Below are 27133 nucleotides of genomic sequence, written 5' to 3'. Positions count from 1 at the left end.
TGAAAGAAAAATACTTTGTTCTGATTTTACTTCCCTGGAGGAAACAGGAGAAAAACTACTTCTATCAGCTATCGAACAACATGATTTCCATCTCTTGTACAGACTAATTCCCAAAAAATATTTCTGAAGTTTCTTTTTGCACAGTTACTTGCACAGTTTGAATGCTAGAATAAATGAGAATGCTAAAGAAATTGTACTAGTCTCATTAAGGATGTTATCTGTCCTCTATGTGTGTCGACCATGACTCTGTAAGTGCTACTTAGTAAGTCAGCTGTGTGTTAAGCAACATCTTAATTATTTGGGTTCTTAACAGAACTGGGGAGGTGGGTAAGGGTTTTCTCTCTCTCTCTCTCTCTCTCTCTCTTTCTCTTTGTTGTTTTTTTTCCCATGAAGAAATTATATATTCATCATAATCAAAATCTGGCAAAAAATGAACACTTGCAAATATTGTTTGCAAAAGCAGAGTGATGCTTCTTGAATCTTTAATTCAGTATTTAACTTCTTCAGCTAGGAATATATTCTAGTTCGATATTGGGTGAACAAAATACCTTATGTAATAAAGAGTTTTAAAACTATTTTGATTTTTTAAATAGAAAATGCTTTGATTAAACCCAGCTGATTTTATAATAACAGGGATAAACGTTCATTTCATTAAGAATGTAGAATCACTGAATGGTTTTGGTTGGAAGGGACCTTTTGGATTATCTAGTTCCAACCCACATGCTATAGGCAGGGACAGCTCCCACTAGATCAGTTTGCTCAAAGCCCCATCCATCCTGAGTTTCCAAATGCTTTTCCCAAATTTCCCCAATTTCCAAATGTTTTTCCATTTCGAACCTGGAAAACTGAAATAAGAGGATTTCTAATGAAACAGTAAATCTGATTCTTCTTTATTTAAAATTTAGCTGAGCATTAAGTGTAGTTATGTTGCAGCTCAAGCTAGAATTAATTACTGGGTTTATAAGCTAAATACAATGCATTTGTATTGATACTTTAGACAAGAAGATAACTGAATACATATGAAACCCACTGTTTCTCCAGTTTGAGGGGAATCAGTAGGAGGACTGAACAAAGAACAATAGTATAGTCAGTCTTCACCTGACAGAACAAAAGGAAATTCATGCCTTTATCAGAGTACTGTGCAACATAAATCACAAGAGAGAGAATAAATATGAAAGAGCAAAGAAAAGAGAGGCAGCACACTGAGGTGCATGTACAACTGAAAGAGAACAGAAAGCCATGTGTCATACCAGCATAACAGTGAAAATCAAATTATGCAGAGAGTCTGCAGGAGGATTCAAAATACTGTAAAGTGGCAATAGGTTTGACTTCTTAACAATAGAAGGAAAAACTGTGTTTGTTCATATTTAAAGAAGTTCCAAGCATTCTGCAGTACATTTTCCCTAGCCATTTATAGAACACATAGTACTGAATTTGCTAAACTTAAAAATCCCCCATATCTATGTGAATTATGAGTTTTGTGGAAACTTAAAGCCACCCTTGTGTTATTTTTCTCTCTTGTGAATTTCCTGTTCACTGGGAGGCATCAACCTGACAGTGCTGTGCTGTTTGTATGCTGGTTGTGCCCATACACACTACTAGCAGGCTCTAAACCTTCAGCTGGAGGAATCAGTTGCACTGCAGGTGAGGGCATTCCATGTCCCTGAATACTGAAGTCCTTGTTGAATCTGTGAGACTGACAACATGGCTGCCATCTCTCCAGTCAGGAATGTGGCGAAGATAAGCAGCATAGTCCAAAAAATGTTTTAGCCTCTAGCTGTTCTCTTGTGAATGCATTCAGAGGCTAATTATCACGAGACAAAATGCTGTGTAGTTCAGCCAACGTAGATACCTTTAAAAGCATGCAACGCTGCCTGCATTTCGTTTCATATATCAGAATGTGATCAGAATCAGGCTTGTTCTCTGCAAATAAAAGCAGCAAGAGTTGGCAATGATAATGAACCAACAGCACTCCTGCCCCAAACACACAATGAGGTGTAGGCCCTGCCTGGGGTAATTGTAACCTTTCAGTAAAGTAACAAAAATTTTCAGCTTTCTTCAACTCATTGGACTTCATCACTTACTTTCACAGCAGTATCTGTTAGCTTTCACCATATGTTGGATATAGGCATTTGATGATGTGATTCAGGAACTGTACATATTCCTGTCCATGTGAGGAAGAAGAGCTATCTAGCACCATTAGGAGTGAGCCTGCTATTGAATGAGCTTAAAGAAGTGTCTCGCCACACAACTGCACTTGCCTTGATGGATAAAACTAGTAGGTAATTGCTGTGTGGGATCCAGGAGCAAGAGTAAAGCTGTGCTACGAATGTATGGCTTTCGTAACTTGCTGCAGGAGGTGTGATTTGGCAGGGAAAAGGGAGAGTCTCATGCTCAATCTGTGACGTTTCATACAAGACTCTAGAAAAGAGCAATACCAGCTATTTTCCTATAGTTGATGTTCTTTCTTTTTTCTCTTCTTCTTTTTTTTTTTTTCCCACTTTCAGCCTTTTCATTTTATTTTCATAGGATTTCTCCACCTCTCTGCTACTGAACTTGTTTACAAGCTAAGAAAACAACAGGGATGGGAGTCAAAATGGAAGGATGCAATTAGCATCTAGTCATTCACCTTGCTGTCCAAGCTGGCACTCAAAACATTAAAAAGGCTCTTTGCTCAAATATTAGTATTTGGAATTTAGTTACTTCAGAGATGTTGTTGTTTTTTCCCTAACAGCAAAACATGCTGAGATGCAAGAGATTTTGGAAAACATAATACTCTGCCAAGGCCTGTGAAAATAGACTCACTGCAGTACAGAACATTATGGTTTGTTCCCAGAAATAGCTGATTCTCCTTGCTAGGTTAAAAGATAATGCCTTTAACTCTCACTATCAGGAAGACATTTAAAAGATATTTTTTTTGTCATCTTTTCACTTTGGCACTGGTTCAAGTTGGTATTATTATAGACCTGAAGCCCCTAAAACACTGGTGTGCATTAAAATAAAATTGGGTAGAGACAGCTGTATTTCTTACCTACTTCCACAATAATGCAACATTGAAGCAGGGGAGAAAATTGGTAAGGGGAGTCCATGAGAAGAGTGCCCAGCACACTGTGCTACTAATAGGCCTGAAATTTAAATTGCACTACAGGAAACACAACCTGTCGATCAACATAATTTCATCTTTTGAAAGCAGTACTGACAATAAAAATGTCAAAAATATTCACTTGTTGAAAGCATGAAGACAACTCCTATGTAGAAAGACTAAATGAAATTACCTTTCCACGAGTCCATTCTGAAGAAAAGGCAATTATTATTCTAAATATCGCAGGTAAACAGAAAAAAAAAAAAGGAATTAAAATATTTAATTAAAATATTGTCTATACACATTCCATGGTATTTAAGTAACCATATATGTTGGGGGAGAAACAATCTGGAGAGGAAGATTCACTCTCTTTCATGCTTTACTGTCAGTTTTGTGATCTTGCAGACTCCTCTAATAGCATCCTTATCTATACTTACTAACTGCACACTGTACTGCCTGCTCCCAAAAAAATACAGAGATAAGGCTTCAGAAGGGTTTTAAACTGTACTTCCAGAGGAATGTGACCTGAAACGCCTACTACAGGCTTAAATTCTTGCTTGATTTCATGTCAATTCTCAGTTTTTCTTTGTTTCCTACAGGGATAGCAAACATTGTGGCCCTTGTACTAACATTAATGAGACTCTTGTACAGCAACCGTATAATCCCTGATGTTTAGTATATCCAAATCAGACACCCAAGTAAGAAGTCTGACTGATGGTCCATCTGTCACACACTTTTTTCACTGTGTTTTTGTCAAATCTCTTTTCTGAAGGAGTTTTCCCTACTATCTTGTAGGTCAATATATATGGAGTTTAATTTGTAATTGTGATATAAGAATGAAATTCAAGTTCGTACTAAGTTTACAATTGTGTAGCTGTGCATGAGGACCATAACTGTCTGTGTGCCTGCCCAGCACACAGTCAGCAGACTCGTCTAGGAATTTCCAAAGCTGATCTCTGCAGAGATGAGCCTAGCTAGAGATGAGGGCAGTGATGACCAACTGGCTGGCTACACAGCAAAGTATTTGACTAATTCTTCCAAGAGCTGGACAGATGGGAATTTTAGGCTGTCCTGGAGACTCCCAGAAGCAGCATCTGCTGCATATAGAGACTGCATTAATGCTTAAATTTGTTGATTAACATCCTGAATAGAGAAGCCGCCATTCCTAAGGCATTCCCAAAATAGTTTTGGCAGTAGAATGGCCTAACTTTACATAGATAATTTTAAACATTCAGTAGAAACTTTTCCTGCAGATGCAGGAATGGTGACGTAAGACGGTTTTTTTGTATGCAATCAAGATGTTAGGAGATTATTTGTACATTGATCAAAATGACTGACAAAAAAAAAAAATCAAATTAATTGGACGAAGGAGGTGGAGTAAATTGCTAGAAATATTTTTCTAGCAGTGTTTGTGTGCAGACTTAATGTTTACGTATTCTCATTTGATTCTTACTTTCTAAAATAAATCTCTTATTCCTGTCATAGCACCATGATAAAAGGATTTCTCCTTCTTAAAAATTTTCCATTACTTTTACATGTAACTTTGTTGTTAGCAAAGAAACAATCCTAATTCTAGCATCATAGTTCTCTTTCCAGTAAATATTTGATGGTACTGATATCCTGTGATGCATATTACCGTATTTTCAAGTTGAGGTGTGTAGACCTATTACGAATGTACTGTGACAAAGTGATAATCTTTTTCAGGAAGCGATGGAGGTTTGCTGGTGATGAAATAATCCCATTTGGTTTTAATTCATGTTAAGAGGGAATGTGCTAAATACTATTCCCCATTTGATCAAGGATACTTGATACACCCCAAAATGAAAGACAGTTCTGTGGTATTTCTGTGAGACAAATAGCATATTTGACAAAGTAAGAGACAGGTTAAATCACTTTGTCTTATAGGATACATAAAACCACAGAAAGCAGCGCTTTAAAATGGCATATGTATATAGTATTTCAAAAAGTGTCATCCGTAGAAGTCCTCATTCAAAAAAATGTGCACAATAAAACAAAATATTTGACTGTTGGGAACAACAGCAACAACAAATCAGACTGTTTTCTTTGAATTATTGCTTACTTACAAGAAAGCACAAAAGATTTTTGAAGTCCTGCAAAGCATTGTGTGAGTACTCATTATTTATATATGAATATTCATTCAACGAGGAGTAATTTCAATTTAGAACCTTATCTGAAACACTTCCCACTTTTTCCCTTTCATTTTCTTATCACTACATTTTGTAATAATGGTTGTAGCATTTGGGTTTTGTTCACAAAAAACTGTTAATGGTTAAATGGAGTCTCTGTTTTCAGTATGTCATAGAAACAAAATGAATGGCTGATACAAAATTTTGCTGGTTCAGATGTTAAGTTAGAGGGGAATAAAGTTGATTTATAAAAGATTTTGTTTTTGCAATCATTAATCTGGAATTCATTTCAGTACTGTACAGCAGTAAAAGAAATAGGAGGTCATCGTTCCTCCCATTCCTAGCTAAATACCTTTATGAGTAGTATATTTTCATTAACTGAGTTCTGAGAAATCTGGGACTTACTAGCATCTCCAAGAATCAACACTTAAAACCTGAGCTTTTTTAGTACTTGTCTAAATCAGAAAAATTATATGAATCCCTTAGGCATCAAATTTGAAAATATTTGAGAAGAGCCTCATATTTTTAATGTTCAGAGTTAGCACAGAAATGAGCTACAGATATTCCAAAGAGAAGGAATAACTTTTGTCAGTATGACTTACAGACCAAACTGAAGATACTCTGGGACTTGAAAATAAAACTGAATTTTAGAAACCAGAGGTCTACAGTTTATCTTGCTTGCGCAGCTATTAATGGCACCAAACCATGAGTGCATTAAAACTTCCTAATGATTGGTCTGATATACAGTAGATTGAAAAAACAGTGAAAGATGATAAACAAAATGGCTTGCTTTAAGAACTTAGCATGAACGGTCAGTGAAAGATCTCAAATAATATGTCTTTCCTTCACAGCTTAATGGTATTGGATAATTGTTATGTGTTGTGCTACAGCATATAGTTTAGTAGCTTAGTGGATAGTAGTGGTGATAGGAGAACAGTTGGACTAGATAATTTTGTAGGTCCTTTCCAACTTTGTAATTCTATGATTCTATGAATTTATACTTCACACTGAATGTCAGGCAGCTGGACAACAGCTTTCTTATAAAAATACAAGACCAAAGCAGCAACTTGTTACATACTTTCATTCTGTTTTATTTTAGGCTTTGAAGGAGTAGTCTGTTGTGGGTTTTTTTGTATTTGCAATGAATCAATCAATACTTGGGTTACTTTATCACTATAGACTGCTGATGTGGCTACAGTGAATCCCAGCACTTCGTATTTCATTTCTCTTTTTCCATGTGGACACCACAGATCTGTGCTTTGTAAAAGAAGGAAACATCTAATCGCTATTAGAAAGTGGGCTGCCAGCACAACCATTCTGTGTCTCTTTCTTGGAATGAAACAGTAGTATCGTAGATAGAAATGATCTCATGGGCTATAATACACTAAAGATTAATGGAACAAAGGACAGAGGGCAGAGAGTACAATTGGAATAGCATACAGTATTGAAATAGAAATTTTGTTCAGACGTAGAGACAGAATAAAAAGAGAAGTACAAATGTGCAGGCAATTAGATGTAGCTCAGGATCTCTACGAGAATGTGATTTGGTTCTGGTTCTCCATAGTCTAAAACCTCTGTGCCAGTACGCAAAGATGACACTTGGTTAAGTGCCACAACTGAAATGTCACCAAGGGCTCTCTCCTTTGCAAAACTGTCCCTTGCTAGAAAAGGATCACTGACTCCCTGTTATGATTTGTGTTCTCCAAGTCATTATGTTTATTTTGTTTTGAGATTCTGAATTATCTGAAGATGTTCTCTAAATACTAATTTCCTTTTAATAGTATGATACAGCATGTTTTGAAACAATGTGATCAAAGATATGAGATGCTCTAAGACAAGTTTAAGTATTTTTGAAGTCAGAAATAGACTTCCACGAAGTAAAACCTATTTGGAAATTAATGAGTCAGATTAAGATACAGAATTTGAGATGGTGCTAGTCATTTCTGGAAGGAGGTTAACATACATAAAAGCAGAGGTGAGTAAGAGTTCATGCATCTACATACTGTGGAGCTTCTGGAATCTGCTGCAATGGGGTAAAGTCAAATTTTTAAGTAGCAGCTAATTTCAGAATTCAAATGCCTAATTTTTTTCCACTTGAAAATGAGTGACTTGATGGAACTTGATTTTGAATCTAAGGTTTTATTATACTGCGTATTCCCTCACTTCATCTTGGGAAAATCAATTACACACTGTTAAGGAATCTGCAGTCCTTTCTAATAATCTAATGTTCCTTTTTTTTTTTTTTTTTTTAATTTCACAAATTTTCCTTGTATTTGTCAAGTTAAAACATTTTCTGCTATAAGTATTTAAAGGATCATTTAGTGGTGGTACAACTATGGTAGATAACGACTGTTGAGATTAAACTCTGACGAAATTATTAAACACACGCTACGAGAAACACCAGGAAGCATCTTATTTCAAGTGAACTGATGGCAACCTAAGGCAGATACAGAATTATAGATATTTCCTTTAGGCATACTTCAGTGCTTTATGTCCTCTAAATGTTACTATATGTTTCAGTGGAATTCATTTCGCGTTGCGTATTGAATAACTGATTACACCTTTAGAATTAATATCTTGAAACATTTTAATTTGGTTGAGGCTTAGGAGACAGAAAAAAGTGATTTTACTGCCACAGAGGAGAAACAGTTTGAAGAAACTGTTGGAACTGAAAAAGTTAGTAATAGCATTGGAACTGAGAATCTGAGACCTGATAATTAGTAGTTTTTTTAAGACATCTGCCTGGGCTTTGTGGCCAGGTCTTCTTTCCTGCCAGCCCCTTACAACAATGCATGTTCTTTTGCAGGTTACACAGTTGTTGTCATCATCCATCTTACTGCTCATGTATTACAGAAAGGGTGCAAGTTTACATTTTTCTAAAAGTTCCATGTGAACTTAAAGCATTATCATTAAACATCCTAAACTATTACAAAGCTTACATTTTGTATGAGCCACAGAGATAGAAATATTCAGTTTGCTTATGAAGTATTCTTTTCGAAATCTAAAATTTCAGTTTGGACAAATATTTTTTCTGCACAGATTTGGAACAGAGTCCCAGGTTTTCAGGCTTCAGACAACAAATATTTACCTTAACATAGTAACTACAGGCGTATGGGAATGTTGGTTCATGACAAAAGGAATTAATATTTTGCTTTAAATTACATCTTATCGGAGAATGGAAACCATCTTTGCTGTATCATATGACAACAGTTGAAAAAGTCCTCCACACCTCCTGCCAGCAAGTAAAAGATGATTTTATGCCTGAACAGGAGCATCAGAAAAACTGCAAAAGCAACTCAACTTCTGCTTTACTGTCCAAAATTCTGCTTGATCTCCTCTAGTAGCAACATATTGTGTACTACTTCCCAAATGTTGCCTCTCCATATTAATACAGGGAGGAAGAATGCTTTAGGCAATGGAAGTAACACAGATCATGTAAAGCTCCCTGTGTACAGGTGAAGGGAAAGAAACTGGAGAATGGCTAGGAGAACTGGGAGTTGATGCAGCATTCTGGTTTCTCGTTAGACACTGTATATCTTCTAGTTTGCAGTGGAAGGCTAAATCAGAAAGCAAATCAGAAGTCATTGTTAGAGACGGTGGATTTGCTTCACTGGGCAAACTGCAGCCCTTTTTAGTTGTGCCTGTAGTGACAGAACAGTTCTGGTTTCCTTTTCTATAAGATTTGTTTTGGTTTTTCCTCAGCACTCTGTTGTAAAAATCTCTGGTTGGTTGGCAGTGCACCCGTGCCAGGATTTGATAACTTACTTTAAGACTCTGGCTTATTTGACTTTGCACTAGTGAGAGGATTTGATAGCTCATTTTGAAGTGGCATGAAGTAGTACCATCTGGTCATTAGCATTTCCAAGGCAAGCCAGGGAAAGGCTGGAGGTCAGCAATGTGTTCTACTTCTGACAAATCTTCATGGACTGTTTTTCTGAGATTGAGTTTACACTTTTATTTCCTCCCGTGGAAGCCTACTTATTTTTCATCGATTTCCATTAAAGTAAGAAGAGCAGTGATCCAGAAACAGTTCATGAATTGCATTATCCAGTTTAATTAGAGTGAAAGGAAAGTTTTTCCACAGAGAAGACTCAGCATTCAGTCTAAAATGCTACTTTGGACAGTAATGGCTGAAGTTAGCAATGAACTTAAGTCACAGCTAGTGCCAATTACTCCTTCCACTTGCTATGCAGTATGTTAAGAATGATGGTACATCACATTTTCACTACTTTACAATTTGGTAATAGATAGTAAAAATGTCTGTTTAAATTTCTCAATTCTAAACCATGTCAGAATCAGACCAATAATGATTTTGTTTGTTCAAATTGTTTATGTTTTTGTGCAAGTTTATCAACCAGAGGGCAGCTCAGCATCACCACACTTCTCTCTAACTCCCCTCCTCTGAAGGACAGGGGAAGAAAATGTGATGGAAAAAGAAAAGCTCATGGGAGTTAAGAAGCAGTTTAAGTGAAGGGGAGAAAGCAAAGGCCTTGTGGAAGCAAATGGAGGAAAAATTATTCTCTACTTTCCATTATCAAGTGATGTTCAGACACTTCTTTTGCAAAAGAAGATATTTTTTATGTCACATTTGAATACCATTGATACCACTCTTAAATGTTCAGAAGTTCACAGCAACTCTTCACAATTTGTCAATAAAAAAATAATCTCTTTATCTTTCTAAATGGAGATGCTTACATGCATAATATACAGTGAATGCTTAGTATTCAAGTAGGTATTTTGCTGGTGAGAATTTTTTGGGGGGGCTACTGTGCAATGTTTTCATAATTTGAAAATAAATCTAGCTTTAAACCTACTCAGAAGGAAAAACAGTTGATTTACATGGTCATTCTCCATATGAATCATATACAAAGAGAATCTGCTTTTGGGTAAAACTATTCTCTCTTCTCCTTTGTGCACTATAATATATCTGTTTCTGTAGCGATAATTTAAAACTCCTAAATGTTGCTAATGAAATCTTCTGTTATTACAGTTCTGGAAAAGAGCTATTTAAATACAAAGTTTCTGAAATGTATGGCCTTGGGAAATGCTAAGAAGGGTGGCACTGAATTCTTTGCATTAGAGGGAGCAATATTAATAAGGAATATTACTTATGTATTCTGCATGTGGGAATTTTTTGTTACTAAATGCTCCCAAGATACAGTTCTTTCCTTAGATGTGGTGGTATTCTCTGGAGCAGAAAGCTCCAGAATTAGCCAATATTTTCCATCACAAATATATTTTTGTCTTTGTTATTCACTTTATATTTCTACTTCTTCTGTCATCTTCTATCAATATATTGGACATCTAAATGTAGTGTAAATAAAGCAGATTTGTAAGTAAAACAGATGCCAGATCTACAATCTGTAGCTTCTAATAAGAAGTTTATGGAGTTCTTACTCATTTTGTTAGTTCTGCTCTTTTTTTCAAGTACTCATTCAAAGCATGGCTGCACAAGGAGTACAATGATATTACAGTCTACTACAGAATTAATAACTTGAGTTTACTGTCAATATGTTCTTGTGAAAAAATGTTGTCTTGTTTCGCCTTGCAGTTGCACACAGACTCCAGGATATTATATGTGCCATATATTTTATATATTTAGTTGTAGTGTTTATTTTTTCTTTATATGTGTGTATGCAGTATATTTTATTTAGTCAGTTAATTCTCTAGCTTCTGTCTTTACATCCATCATACTTCCATACAACTGTAATCACCCCTATTGATTTTGATGAAGGTAGAGCTGGAACCTCCCCATCTGAAGTACATTTTCTGAAGTTTAACAGTAGTCAGATGAGTCACATATCAACAGTTACTCTAAAAGATTAGAATCAGTAAACTTTTAGGATTTTCTCATATGCCTCACTTCTATATAGTAGCTCTGTTTCATTCTGAACAGAATATTCATTGATGTCTTCTTATTGGACTGGACTGCCCAATCAGTCGTCTAATGCTTCTGGGAAACAGCAACTGATACAACAGATTCTTAGTAGGAAAATGGCACTCTGAATTTTAACAACCTCTTTTCATTACCAATTAAAAACTCAATAGTGGCTCATTGAAGACTAATGGACACTGGGCCTAGAGAAGAGGTGAAGATTGGAAAGAATTAGCTCATTAGAATCTACTCAAGGATTGAGATTAATTTTTTTCTGACATTAATTCTGCTGTACACAGTCCATATGGCAAGTATAATGGAAAACAAACAAAAAATATGATTAGTTTGTATAAGTTCTTCTAAATACAGAAAACAGATAAAGGCTGTTTTCCTAATTGTTAAAGACAGTGTTAAAAGATAGTGATTAATCAATGCAGTATGGTGAAAGCAATATAAACTAGGTTAATCATCTGAAGCTCATGCAAGCCATGTTAGCCTCTAGTTAGTCTTTTCCTTAAGGTATAAACATAATTTGAATTTCAAAAAAAGAGCTTAACAGAACATAGTTCTCTCTTTTCTATTAAATAAGGATTTGGACCATAAGGAAATAAACTTTACCTTTTCGAAATTTCAGTTTAATCATGCTGTAAAATAGTAGGGTGTGTATGTATAGACAAACTACCATTTGCACTTTTCTAAAGTCAGCTAAACTATGCAATATAGGCAAAGGCTGCATAATCCAATGCTGCCTGCATAATAACTTGATGCTGGACCAAAAGAACTAGATTTTTTTGCAATTGGAGGTGTTCTGAGAATACATTCCTTTCTATTTTTTTTTTTCTCCTTGTTGTACCCTAGTCCAGGAAAAGAGAATCCAAATTTATGAAATGGGAGTGGAGCTGATTCTTCAGGGAATGCTGATTCTTCAGCATATTATCTTCCAAGGCTGTCTGCAGGCCAGAGAAATGAACAGAGCTAAATTGACAGTAAAATTAGTCATCTGTATGAATTGTCATTCCTTATAATATATAAACAAACTCTCACTTTTTAAAACATTCTCTAATGAGGGAAACACTCTTTGATATGTTCGTGTAGGTAAAGATATTAAGGCAGAACAGGGAAAAGCAAATTCCTGAATCTGAACCATCACAACAATTAAGACTTCATAATGTGGAGAAGTAAAGCACTGGCATTTATTCTGCCGTGGACCCTACATGTTGCTTTGTTATCACTTAGGATCAGGACATCTTACAGAGTCAACACATTTTATGGCAGGAGCACCAAATGACCTAGGTCTCTCTTTTTTATTTTTAAGTGATAGCAAACATGGAATTTATAAACATTGTCCAAAAATCCCCAAATGATTCTTGTTCAAATTCCAAAATCTCTTGTCAGTGGTTACACTGAACATTATGCATAACCCTTGCAAGCCTCTCCCTGCAATCTTTTGCAGACTCTGCTAAGTTGTTCTAGATAGGTTCCATCATTGTATTTCTGATCTGGATTGTGTCCATCAGTTTTCATTTTTTCCTTGCCCACAGGCCACATGTAAATCATGCTCTAATATTCTGTATTTCTCTGTTAGACATTTATGGCTATTTGTTCCGGCTAAATGTGATATGTATTTGAATGACAAGTGAGACTTGTCTTGAAAGACTGGTTTGAATCCATATCCTTTCGCGCCTATCTATAGAATATACTGTTTTTCTAAGAAGTGTTCATATTTACTAAATAAAATCTTAGAAAAAATTAACAAGCTCACTTTCCACTGAGCTTTAAAAGCAAATTAATCTATAAAGTATTAAGCAGTTTAAAGCTGGAATGTAAACTTCTTACCAAGCTATTGACTGTCTTTTTAAGTACTGGTTTGTATAAAACCCTTTGACCCTCAGCCGTGTCTGAGATTTGTAGTTCTGAAAGTTCACAGGTGTGGAGCTATTCATTATTATATCCTAACGTGTTTGTTCTACTTTAATCACAATGTAATTGGCTTTCAAATTATGATACGTGTCTTCTGGAAGCACAGTAAAAGTGGAAAACAGATACTTAATTAGATCATCCTAATTGAATGTAGAATGAAGAAAAAAAAAATCTCACATAGAAAAATGTGTGAGGGCAGTCATAGTTATACCGGAAAAAAGCACATAATTATTTAAGGCACGGAAGTGAGGTATTTGGAATTCCTACCAGCAAGAAACTAAATTAGTAATTGATACTGATATTTCTCAAATGCACAGTAATAATTAATGTAAGATGATAGAAGACATTTCAAAATAAAAAGGAATAAAAAAGAGTTTTTAACAAAGAATAAGCCAAAATAATGAGACAAAGATTAAGAAATAACTTCCCACCTTGTAACTGAGCAGTATTTCATAAACTACCTAAAAAGGCAGAAACATCAAATGATGTATTTGTGATGATTTTGCAGCTAACAATTACTCTGCTGTACATATGAACAGTATTCAGGGCAAAAGAAAATTTTGCCTGTTGCAACACACATAATTAGCAGGTTAGTTCAATATAATGAAAACCATATTAAAGACCATTCCTGACAAGTAATTTCCTATCTCAACCTGCAAAATACATAGCATAATCAGTTTCACATCAAACCACTGTATTATGGAGCACCAATTAACATCCGAATGAAATCATTTATGATACAGTGATATCAGGATGGGTCCACTTTTCATAATAAGGATTGTGAATAGAAATTAAAAGAAAACAATGTGGAAAGTGTAAGCATATTTAATTTTTCAATTGAATTTGAAAAGGCTGAAAGAATAAAAAAATAAGGAACTTCTATTTATTTTTTCATTCAGTTAAACACCTGATGTTATTTATTATTTGATATGGAAACTGGAGACATGTTGGTTGTGTGTCAGCTATTGAAAAAAATCACACTGTGAAAGTAAAAACGCCCAGTCAAAAAGCAGAGTTCAATTAAGCATTGTCCACACAAATCAGTGAGAGAAGGTCATACTTTACTGACATGCAGGAGTACTATAAAGATCCTAATGCCAAGATCGGTGAGAGGAATGCAGTGAATTTATGATACCCTAATTTGACAATGCCCTGTTCTCAGAAATTAATATCCATAGAACAGTGTTGTTATGTGGAGTAAATGAGGCTACCTGTTAAAAATGTGCTACAAAGAGGTGGAAAAAATGTTTGTTTTTTCAATTATTTTGGGAGGAATGATGGAGGCCTAAATCCAGTTTCCAGGAAACTTACATTGTTTGGTATAGGACAAAGACATTGACTTTCTCCTCTGGAATTGTAATTGAATTTCAAGGTGTTCCTATTATCTAGATGAACAAGTATTTGACAATCAAAGTTTAGTCTATACAAAAGTAAACCCATACAAAAAATATAGCATGCATATTACTTGCATAGTAATGCTACTGAGAAAGGAGGAAAAGACACGAGAAAATAATCTTTTTGTCACATCGCAAAGCCTGAGATCTTTACCAAGTGTTTAGACAATCTCAGTTGTAAATTAACGGGTGTATATATTCAGTAGCTTTTGGCATGTCGACGTTTCACATACTCAGTGAAAAATTATTTTTCATTAATTCTATTTGTGCCTCTTATGGAACAAAAATTTTCTATACAAATAGGTAGGTACCCAATACAACTCAGAAAAGCAAATCTAGTATAGAATTTTAAGAGCTTTTAATTATACAGGTAAGGCATCATCCCCTATGAAATCATTAAGTTTTCAGAGTAATTGTTGAAGAGGTATAACACCTCCATGTTAGAAATTCTTTAAAGATTTCCTTGCAACTGTAACTTGTATTATCCCTGAAGTATTTAAGTTAGATAAAAAATATTGATTTTTTTCCTAGCTGAGATTTGAGACCAGTAACTAGAATTATCATCAAACTAGTCCAGAGAATCAGAAATAACGAGTGCATGAGAAAAGCTTGAAACTAAGATAAGGAATAACAAAAGGTTGGATAAAATGTTCATAACCACAGTGATGGAAAATTATCACAAAATTCTTAAAACCAATTAAAACTCTCATTTGCTTTTCTAAACTTTTATTTCGCCTTGATTTGTACTGAAGGGGGAAATTCTTCTACCTTAATGAAAAGCATTTTCTAGAAGGGAGATCCTGTACTTCTGGTTCTTCTGCTATCTTTTAAGAGATACTACTGTCCTTGGGGCTTTCAGCCTGAGTGTGGTTGCTGTACACACAAGGACCCTTCCCTAGTGAGCTCAAGTCACCAGAGCCTAACATGCCTCATTCTGTACTTCACAGAATGCAATGTGTTACCACTAGTCAGTACCCAAATTCTGTGATTCTGTGTGCGCGATAAAAACTGATTGATTTGTTTAGTGAGGCAGTGTTGTAGGAGGTAAAGGAACTAGAGCAGATGGAGGGACACCCCTAACTGATTGTTGTTGATAGGGAAAAAGGTGTAATTGAGGTATGGGCAACCATTCCGGCATTAACATTTTAACCAATTCAATTTTATATAGAGAGAACCTCTAACAAAAACAGAACCAAGTTACCATGGAAACCAATTGAAGCAGAGACTTAAATTCTAAGACTGTAAATTCTTTTCTAGACAAAGATAACAAGAATGACAGGTGGGCTGTAAAAGGAAAATGAGTGCAATATAAAGTTAGGCATGATGGTCTGTTTCCTCTTCCTAATGGTGTCTTTTATAGATCTGCTTTCTCTCTACTGTTTTCTACAGTTATATATTTACTGTATTTTCAAAGAAATTCCCACCCAAATGAACATTTTGTTTTGTCATAATTCTATTTGCAAGGGGATGTAAGCACCCTGGAGAAAAGAACCAAAGGGCAGGGCACTCCAGTTATTTTTCCAAATTATTATGTCTTGCCAGAATCATCAGGGAGGCAAAGCCATCACTCAGAAAACACATTTGCATAAAGTGCCCTTTGCTGCCAGTGTTTATATTTGCTCCTGAAATATGCTCTAGGTACATTCATATTGCACAGCGCTCTCTTTGTGCAATATGAAAGGAGATAACAAGGGATTAATGTGTTTTAGTGAAGAAATATCCCTTCTCACTTTCTCAAAAATTTTGGAAGCGTACCAATTCGTTGCAATCAGATTCAAAGTCAAAATGATTTGGCATGTTAAATATTTTTCTTCATCCTAAGAGTGAAGGTAAGAATAACAGAGAGTAGAGTATACAGCCTCCAGAATTTGATGCCAGAGTTTTAAGAAGTAAAACGGGCAGAGAATGAACAGCAGCAGAGCATACAGCCTTTGCTCTTGCAGTAGTTAGCTGTTAGCACTGGAAAATGCATGAATATGCAGTATCTTTTGAAAACTGTGCCGGATGTTTCTACCTGCTGTGCGTAATTTCAAAGTCTTCTATAATCATTAGAGAAAAACAGTTTTCAGTATAATTTTCTTCTGGAATGAAGGAAGGAGAAGGGGCAAATTCATACTTGAACTCATCGTGATACTTTTCTAGCCTGAAGTTTCCACTTCTTTGTTCCAGTTCCCAGCTGGAACTGTGTTTGTATATGCTCTCCTGACAAGATCTATAAAACAAATTTCCTCAGGACTTTAGGAGATTTGCTGTCACAAGTAGTCATAGTTGGTCCCAGTGCACTAGAATCACAATAGGTAGCCACTTCTCCAGCACATTTGCTCTAAAGCTAGCTAAATGTAATGGCTAGAGGCTCTAGCCATTGTCAAAAGTAAATGTGCTGCTTACCTTCAGCGACTGCCTTCTTCAGTACAGTGAGAGTGGGGACATGACAGATGGTCCTGCAAAAAAAATCACAGAAAACATTGTATTTTGTGTATTGCAGATATTTCCTGGCAAATAATGAACAATTAGCATTTAATATCTTCTCTGTGAAAAGCAGGGTACCTTAATAAAATTTGTTGTGCTCTATGAAAATGTATGTTAAACATGTTAAAGTTAGGATGTGTAATCAGAACTCTGCAATAAATGATACGAATGATCTTTAATCATTATGCTAATGATTACATAGCATAAGAGAATTCTGATGTTGATGTTTGTTACATGTAAAGCCTTTTGGTAATAACAGTGGGAATTGTGGGACCAAATTGCTCTTATCAACCTATGTAAGGTCATCTTTGATGCTGGGCTCTGCCCACTTTACTTTATCTCTGTGTCTTCAAGCCTCAGAAGGCTGCCAGTCCACGCCCTGTGGCAGGCAGGCTTACACAGAGGCTCATGCAGTCTTTCAGACAACTGTTTTTATCATTTAAAGGAAGCTATCTTAGGTATTTCTGTACTTTCTGTCTTTGTGTAGACAACTTCTGTTGTCCTCTTCAAGAAAATAGGTTCCCTGTGAATATAGAAATTATTTTAAAGATAAGCTTTTCATTTTAGAAGATATGTCCTAAGAGTCTGCACTTAAATTCAATTAAAATCTGTGGCACCCTTGTATATGCTCACATTTCAGTTTTTATTAAACATCCTAGGGGAGTTAATTATTTTTCATATTTTTATGACAAAAATTTCATTTCAAGTATTTGTGATCAAATTCCCCATAATGATGTTTATAACTATCTTGGATTTAATTAAGGAATTCAGAGAATTAGAAATCAGTGAATGCTGGGAATAGCAAAATTCATAAAATAGAACAATGCAATCTTAATTTATAAACTCTTAATGGCCTGATTCTCCATTCAGAAGCAAAGGTGGGGAAAAGAGATACAAAAGATGGAGCAATTGTTAGGAATTAGGGAAAAGTCAGGAAATGAGTTCTAGGAAAAAAAGAAAATAATGGTAAAAGAAGGTAAACAGAGTAAGGATAATTCCTGTAATTGTGACCAGAATTAAGAGGTGCCTTGGATAGGACGCCTTGTTTTAAACTTCCAGACTAGGCTTAAAAGTAAACCCATAAATGCTCTGAAGGTGTTTCTTGGACTTCCAAAGAACAATTTGCCAGATATTTATTATAATATATCTATGTTCTTGTTGCCACGTGTTCAAAAAAAAGAAATATGATCAGATTCTGTGCCTGAATTTAAGTTATAAGCAATGCAGAAATTTGGCAGTATTCACATGTACAGACATGTTATTACTTCACAACGTGACCCAAGTTTCTCTTTGCTTTATCTCTGTTTTTACAGAAGACAGAAGAGCAGTAAAAATAAGTCTTTCATTTACCAGTACATAACTCATGGATATTTGTCAATGCAGGTTTCTCAGTATGCAGTCTGCACTGGTTTAATATGTGACGAGACAAGCAATCCATTGAGAATGGCAGTGGATAAGATGCAGATAAGCAAGAAAGAGAAATTAAGGATGAAAAGACAGAGCAGTTTCTGAAAATTCAGGTAAGGAACTCAGGTGATTTTCTATAAAATATAAATTGTACAAAATCACTTGAAATAGTTTTTGCTTATTTTCCTTTCTAGTATTTCTGAGAATTACTGCTATATGTATCCATGGATATATATATAAACACACACGCATACCCTTCTTACACCCACTCAAACAATTAATTCCTTTTCGAGACAAATTGCCATTACTCTCCATGCAAATACTTACTATCCTGGTATTTGACATTTTTTAATAAAATCCTTTTACCATATTCCATTTTACTTTGTTTAAATAAAACGTTACAATTTGATACAGAAAGACAAACAAGTAATATTTGTACACAAGAGAAAAAGAGAGTTGTGCTGTGTGTCACAATTCTTTCTCAACCACGCAGCTCGAAGTTCTAAAACCTTAACTTACACTATCCTAGTACAGAGCTCTTTGGGCATTACATAATACGCTGAAACAAAGCAACCACATTACAGCCTATCTCTGCCTTCTTACACTGATGGCACATAAAGTGTTCATTTAGAGCTTTTGCTTAGTTCTCAAGCATGACTGAAAGAAAGTAAAAAAATATATTTACCAAGGAGCAAAGCTGCATGAACAGTGAACAATAATTCATCCTTTGCTCTTCTACTCCCTTACTGTGGGAAAAAGTTGTTTTGCCACTTGTCGTGACACAATGGTAGAAGTAATGTGATGGAGAAAGTACATTGTCTTTACAAGCCAGGAAGGAAACTATTGGAACCGTAGTTATACAAGGCCTTTCAGCTGCTTGTGACAGAAACACTCTCTTAACTTTTTCGATATTGCTTATTTCCAGAATGAACTGAAATTACATTTGCCACAAGTGTAAAATGAAATGATATACTCACACTAAGAGCTACACATCTATCATCTGCCTATCTATTTTATCTGCACCTCTCCCTTCTGCTTTCAAAACTAAAGCCAATGTGAGATACTGGTCTACCAACACGTCAGCTATTAAGACATGGTTTACTTACAGGGCTTCACATTCCCAAGTGACATCCGCTTATCGCATGTGTTTAGTATATCCACTAAATACAAGTCCTTGTTGAGTTTGGCCCTTTAGGGAATTGCTTTAGCCCACCTACAAAATGACTATGACAATGCTTATGTTTCACTTTTGTAGAACTATACCTAATGCCTTCAGACAGCACTATTTAAATAGTGCTACCTAAATAACACATCCTGTGATTCTCAGGAACTCTGTATTATTACTGTGGCATCACAGCAATTACATATGGCACACTTCATGATTTTGCAAATATTTTGTTGATGCTAACATACCACACTTTTTGCAGGTTGATAAGATTATCACACATTAAGACATTCTGCCACTTCCTTTGTAAGCTGTAGATTCCCAGAAAATGACAGCTGCTGCACTTTTGTTAAAAAAAATAAAAAGGTTGAGAGTATCGGCAAGGATGCCACTAATGGGAGAAGCAGCTTCGTACAGTTGGAGTTTTCAGGTGATGCAATATTCATCAGTTACAAACTTGGGAATGTCATATTGTAAAATGTACATGATAAAAGACACTGTCTGGTATTTCAACTGATTCCATTTGCCATATGGCATGTTATTATTTTGTGTTACCTTGGGGAATGTGCTAGAAGGGAGAAGAAAACAGAACACCCCCAAGGTATATAGAATACAAAGTTAATTAAAGCAATAGGGTCTGCAACTGAAATGGAAATGGAACTAAGTACGAGAACTGAATGTGTGCTGTACTGCTCTCCAGCTACTGAAAAGTAATAAACTCCTATTAGGAAGGTTTAAACAGGAAAAAAAATTCCAGCTACCATATATACAAGTCTATAGACAGCCTCAGAATGTTGACTCAGAAGTCAGTAAATGCCATGTGCAGTGGTATCTACATTACCTTAATACATTTTTACATCAGATTTCCTGAGGTAGGCTGAATAAAACATTAGATCACTAGTCTTTAAAAATGACATTCCATATGCATATAAAAAGCTATAATAAAATCATCAAGTGAATGATTAGAACAGTACATTGATTGGGGGGCAGTATTTGCTGAAAACAGTCAAAAGAATCCTAAACTACATAACTGTGACAACTTGATATCAGGGTAAGTGAGCTGCTCTCAGGGCCTAGAAGGTTCCTGAACAAAATCTCCAGACCCCACATTTAGAAAGGCAAAAAATATTTTAGAAGTTAGAAGAAAATTGTTATCAATGTATCCAAAACGTATACAAGATTTCAGAAAAGTAGGTGCAATAAAAAGTTAAGTGGCAACATTTGCTTGTAAATTCAATTCTTCCCAAGCCAGTAATTTGAGCTTTACCCCTTCCACCCTCCAGGGCCATCTTTGGAGGTGTAGACTGAAGCAAATTCCAACCAAGGTCATATTATTCTCTGCGAGTTATTTTTCAGTCATTATTAAAAGACAAATTTTATGTTACCAAATAATGAAAATATACAGGCTTCTGGGTTTTTTTGAATAGTTTGGCTCTAAACACCATACATCATTAGATGAAGCATTTCAAGATCTGTTATGGGAGCAGAATATTTTTAAATTGTTTATGCTAACTGTGCAATACTTCATATGGCATCTTCAAAGCCATCATCTATTCAAATGTTTAGAATAAGCAGCCAAAATACAGAATAGTTCCTTTTAGCTAGATCTTTAGTAAGAATAAATTGGACAAATTCTAATAACTCCCAGTATTTCTTATTATTTATTTTGATTTCCTGCAAGTTTTACCAGCTATTAGAAAGATAACTTTTTTAATCAGTCATCTGAAAGACTCAACGTCATTTAAAGGTAACACAACCTTCCCGTTAAATAAATAGGGGACCAGGATTATATGGCTCTTGTAAGCTTCTCTCTCTCTGTACTACTTAGCAAAACCCACAGAAAAACCAGTCTTGAGGTTTCTGTACTGTTTGCTCTGTAAGGTTGACGTTATGCTGTAACCACGAGCAGCCTGGTGCTGGCAGGAGAGTTTGCACTGCAATCACTGTGCAAATTAATGCATACATTTTCACTCCTCAGCTAATGCTAATACCAACTAAAGATACTTTTTCCACTGTGTTATTAAAACCTTTGAAATTTTCACTCATTTTGACCTGAGTACCACTCATGCTTACTCCATACGTACGCTGTTTCAGCCACCAGAATAGGTTGACGTAAAAATGACTGACATCAGGAACTGAAGAAATAAGATGGGGATGGATGAAAGGATGGATGGATGGAAGAAAGGGAGAGAAGGAGGCAGAGAGGGAGAGAGAGAGGGAAGCAAAAATCAGTTATCACTGTTCAAGGGCGTTTGTCCCTGTTAACACTAATCTTGAGTATATGTTAACTGACAGCTCAGGTTGGAAGACTATACCTTGTAAACATACTTGCTGAATTTGCAAATATTTGTATATTCTTTAAAGGAGAGCTATGCTGCATTACAGGAGGAGAGTAATGTTTGTGTATTTTTTCCTATAGGAATGTATTAAATCCCATGCTAATGCAAGATAATTAGTGTTTTAGCAGAATTTGTGTTTACCTTAGCTTAATAAACTAAGAATTTTAAATACTTTTATTTCTGCTATTCTGATAAAACTGTTACCTTAACAACAAGCATAAATGAATGTGTTATTTCATGATACATTTTTGTGTAGGAGTTTTAAGCTAGTAATGGAAATTTTCTTAGAAATAATTAGTAATTTCTTCTGAAAAGAAAACCTTAAAAAGTTTAATTAAATGTCAGACATTTAAAGTAAATATGAATTCAAGATCTTACCACAGCAGGGTAACTATTACTACTATTGAGTTTAATAAACCAACTCACTGTTAAATTTCACATTAAAAACTTAGGAATTCATCAAAAACTACTGAAAGGAAGAGTTTTCCTTTAGTGAATGGAAGTGTTCAAATCAAGGAAAGAATTACATTCCAAAGTATTCTCATCACATACAAACTTTTTTCTCCTGGCTCAATTCACTTAGGCAGTTCATTTCAGCATTTATGACAGTATTATGAGATAATGCTGTTTATTATTAATTTTATTAATAACTATTATTATTAAATATGTACACTTTCAAACTCTTCACTTAGTTAAGAAAATACAGGCATGCAAGAAATGTGCTGTGCTTTAGAAAAAGAATGTTCAATTACAGTCAGCAGGAAAACCATGAGTAAAATATTTTTATTTTAGTATTTAAAAATTGCAACACTGGTTATATAAAATGAAACAATAAAATTGGTAATATGGCCAACCTCTCACTTCTAAAGGCACGAGTATACTCAATTTCACAAATACACTTGAAACTTGAAAAAATGCAACTGCCCTGTGTTCTGGAGGTGTCTAAGATCTAGCTAAATACAATTCCTGTATCTATTTTTAGAGTTCTTTTCATTTGTATCCAAGTGTCAATTCTCATATGTTTCTTCCATAAAGACGCTCTGCTGAATATTTGCAGTACATTATGAACAGATGTTATTCCTGTTCTGTTTATTCATGTTAAAGGACTTGTATCTTTGAAGGTTTATGAGGAGTGGATGAAACCATGAGTGAACACAGCACAATAAATTATTTAGGATTTCACTGCTTTTTCAAAATAAAGTTATTCTAGAATCTAGACTGGTGTTTTCACACTACACTAAATCTGAGTCTTTTTATGCCGTCAGTAGCTGATAAGTGTCTTACGGTAACAGCTGGCTAAGTCTCATGTACTGAGCTGTCAACAAGAACCAGATTTAGTGTAGTAAATTCCAGAACAAAACCACACACAACATTATTTGAGAGTAAAGACCATGGCATGCCCTTGGTGATCCAACAATATTATTTACAAAATCAGGAATTTTCAGTGCTGTACTTAGCAGATCAGTTTTGCAAGCATGGCTTTCTAATTGTGTTGCCTAAATTACATATTTGGCCAAGCAAATTACTAGCAAAGGTACTTAACTGTTTGCTATCCTTTTATTCCCAAAGATGCTTGTGTATGTTTGTAATGTACAGTGTAGATTCTTAAAAATAGAAAAATATTTGAAGCAAACAACAGCATCTGAAAAGAGAACGAGATTAAAAGTATTTAATGACGTGTTCTTTCTGAGTGAGTTTCTTTTATCCGAATGCTCAGTACCACAATAAAGGCTCTACCAAAATTATTTACACCCTCAACTCCAAGAACCCTTCAGCTCCTGCTCAAGCTTGCTTGCTAGAAGTAATATTAAGTGGCTTCCTGGAACAGGCTAGTGAACTACATGCTCAGATGATGATTATAATTTCTTATTTTTAAAGCCATGTGTCTGCAATAACATCATGCTAGTAACAAGTGATGTTATAAATTTCACTTAACTGTGTAGAAATAAACCCACAAGGTATCTAAGTCTTCACAAAACAGAATAAAGTGTGAGAGCTTTTTTAAATTGAAAAATGTAACAAGACTGAACACTGTGTTTAGAATGAAAATAGTGCTGCTGTAATTTCTTGCTTTACCCACAAAAGGATTATCTGATTTCTATGAAATGAGTTAAAATGAGGTATATATTCCTTTTTGCTATTTGGAATATTATCGATTTTTTTTTATTTATTTTTTTTTTGACATCACAGATGACAGCAAGTGTGATTAATTGCTGCTGATAATTGGAGCTTCATTCCAGTGGTTATTGCTTGTCAGTAACAATTAATAGCTCCCACAAAAGCCTCATTCATTTCACAGTATTAAAGAATGATGACTTGTGGGAATTATGCTAAGCTAGCACTTTCAATTAGATTTCAGATTTTTTATTACATTGAATAACAGTTTATGGTTTTATAATAGTGGTGTTTTATTGTAGTATGGTAATCACTCTAATTACATGTGGTTTATCTGGAGAATTGCAATTTTTAGAGTCATTATATAAGAAACAGTCAATTACTTGTTATCATTTCTTTAAAAGTACAGAGATTGTTGGTATTTACTTGTAAAGATTATTTTGAACACTGATTGCATAACTTTGTTCCAGTTTTTGAAGGGCAGGATGCTACTGTTAAGGGATGCAAAGGTTTCACTTCCTCAGTATCAGGCACCAACTGGTATGGCAAGCGGCATGGCCACCCAGTTACAAGTCTTCTGCTTACAGCTGGGCTGGACTGTAAGTATAAGACAGTAACTGTCTCATCTGATCACTTCCAGAATTATGGGAAGAGACAAGGGGAATTCTTCAATAAAGAGAAAATATTGATTTTGGAGACTCACTGAGATCTGTCTTCAATTTTGCCCATTTCCCCAGTAAATAACTTTCAGTAGAAAGTAGGAAAACAGACAAAAACAAACAAACAAAACAGACAAACAAACAATACACAACGACAGAAAGGGAGAGAGTCAAAGAATGGCATGCACTAGCACACAAGGGAAAGAGAAAAGTGAGGTATAAGATAAACTATGATAAAGGCCACTGATAACACATAATCCAAACTGAATCGGGACTAAACAGTGAGGAGAATCTGAAGTGAGAGAGACTGGAGAGACAACAATTGTTTCCTCTGGCATTAAGCTTAATAAAGCGAATTCAGGTATTTTCATTGAGATGGTAGGGAGCTCTGAAATTTAACATACCCATAAGACAAAACTTGAGAATATATGTATACTAATAAAAATTCTGGCCCTCAGGAAAACATCATGCATCTATCATTGACATCTATACTGTTAGGGTTTGAGTCATGGATCACATAATACAGTTCAACGAAGAATGCGGAGCTTTAAAAAGCTAACTTCTAAAATTGCATAGCATATGCTTATTTCACTTGCATAAATGCTTTTGCCTAGGACTCTGCATGACAAGGACTCTCCAAATAATCATTTGTTCTGCCTTGTCTTTTATTTGAATATGATTTTTAAATTTAATAATCTGTAATATTTTTCTAATTCAACCTTAAGTATATCTATTATTTAATGAGTCTCCCAAATACAGAAAATTCCAGCCTACTTCCAGAAAATTAAATTACACTGGTGTAGAACAAGGTAAAGTAAGAATCTATCACATGAAGCACTGAATTGTTTTAGTGGTTAGGCTCATCAAAAAGTCAACAACAAAAATGGCTGTGATAATTCTAAGGAAATTGCAGGTCAAAACTGCAGCTCATTGCACAGACCATGAATTCATTCTCCATTCTGTAATGATCTTTTCAATGCCAGACTCTGACTGAAGTCAATGAGAACAGGAGCAAGACCTTTCTTATTTTTGTTTTAGTTTGTGCAAGTTTGCAAAAGTAGAAAATTACTGCTGGTAATAGAGGATATGCTAGTTCATTTCATTGGAAAAATCATAATCCAAAAGTTTGGATGATTATCCGAGATACATAAACCTTCTTGAATTATTTTAAACCTGGTCTTTAGACCATCTGTTCAAGAATATTTTTCTTACAGTTTCATGATTCTGTTATTAGTTATATAGTTAGATGTTTTATGCTAGCACCTAAAGGCTCTAATTAGCATTTGTTCTACTCTGGCGTTGTGCAGACTATGCTGAAATTAAATGCAAAATAATCTGGGACTAAATATAAGAAATAGCTATCTTTGCAATTCCCAAGGTAAATTTGGGCTAAGTGCAAATTAGGTTTTTTAGGTTCTTTCTAATTACAAATGTCATTTTTGTTGTTGCTTTATTTTCAGAATATACCTTCAATAAATTCACAATTAAGATATTTAAAATATGATTAAAGAGATAAAAGTATATAAAATGTATGTAAGGAATCTGATATAAAAGAACAACAGACTTGAACAAATGCAATTCCATTCTCATGCTCTTTGATCTAATCTAATAAAACTTTAATCTTTCTATTGAAGGACACAAACTCAGGCAACACAGCCCTCTTAATCCAACCCTAATCTCTTACTCAGACAAATCACTTTTATCCCTGATAATTCTCAGATTTGATATCACAAACAAAAACCCATCCCCAAAACTGAATTTCTTGGCTGAAGGCTGCTCATTCTATGACTAAATAATTTATTTTGCAAGAGGAAAATGTAGATTTTTCTTCTTTATTTTGTGAATATTTAAACACTGAACTTTTACTCCTTTTCCCCAAAATCCACACTTCTCATTCTTTCTTTGACATTCCAGGTAATTTTTTATCAGCTATGGTAAAGTCCATTGTGATGCTCAATATCTTGAAACTACAGTGACGTTCAGACTGTCCTAAAAGAGGGACCTTTTTACTTGCACTCTACATTCAATTCCATTCAGCTACAATACAGCAAAATTAAACAATAAACCACAAAGTTAACAATAGATTACCTTTTGTAAGGGTATGTAAAGGTAATGTCGCTTGAAGTTAGTCAGAGCAGTAGTTGCTTAGCATTTAAGATGAGATATTAGTCAGACTCTGCTACCAAAGCTCTCTTAAATTTAAGATCCTAAAAAATGACATTACCATTATGAGTGTATGAAGCATTTATAGTTTCTTACATCAATTCAATGACAAATCAATAAATTGATTCAGTTAATCGATTTTTGAGGTAACCTTCAAAAATACATAGAAAGAAAGCAACCTATTTGCTTTCAGCATCTGAGACAGTACCCTAACTGGTACTCAGTACTACAGAAGATGCCTCTATGGTCGTGTTATACTTGTTTAGTGAGGTCTGTTTAAAAGAGGTGTTATTACTGAAACTTGATGCATTGGAAGGGTACTTTTCATTATGAGTGAAAGTTTCAAATTGAAAATTCAGTTTCATATGCCTAAGCATCTATATTCACATCATTGCTAT

The 27133-nt window shown here is 34.9% G+C and overlaps 2 long non-coding RNA genes across 2 annotated transcripts in view; one reads left to right on the top strand and one right to left on the bottom strand.

Moving 5' to 3' along the window:
• LOC116216817 overlaps positions 1 to 27133 on the bottom strand; it is a 112373-nt gene that overhangs the window by 23028 nt on the left and 62212 nt on the right. The window contains exon 4 of the long non-coding RNA XR_004160325.1: positions 16807 to 16859. This is a non-coding gene — a long non-coding RNA (uncharacterized LOC116216817). The remainder of the gene's footprint in view (positions 1 to 16806; positions 16860 to 27133) is intronic.
• LOC104911713 overlaps positions 18243 to 27133 on the top strand; it is a 57841-nt gene continuing 48950 nt past the window's right edge. Inside the window, exon 1 of the long non-coding RNA XR_794131.3 lies at positions 18243 to 18407. This is a non-coding gene — a long non-coding RNA (uncharacterized LOC104911713). The remainder of the gene's footprint in view (positions 18408 to 27133) is intronic.

The sequence above is a fragment of the Meleagris gallopavo genome, chromosome 7 (genome assembly GCF_000146605.3).
Source record: "Meleagris gallopavo isolate NT-WF06-2002-E0010 breed Aviagen turkey brand Nicholas breeding stock chromosome 7, Turkey_5.1, whole genome shotgun sequence".
Lineage (NCBI taxonomy): Eukaryota > Metazoa > Chordata > Aves > Galliformes > Phasianidae > Meleagris > Meleagris gallopavo.
This window is presented reverse-complemented; position numbering and strand designations above follow the sequence as displayed.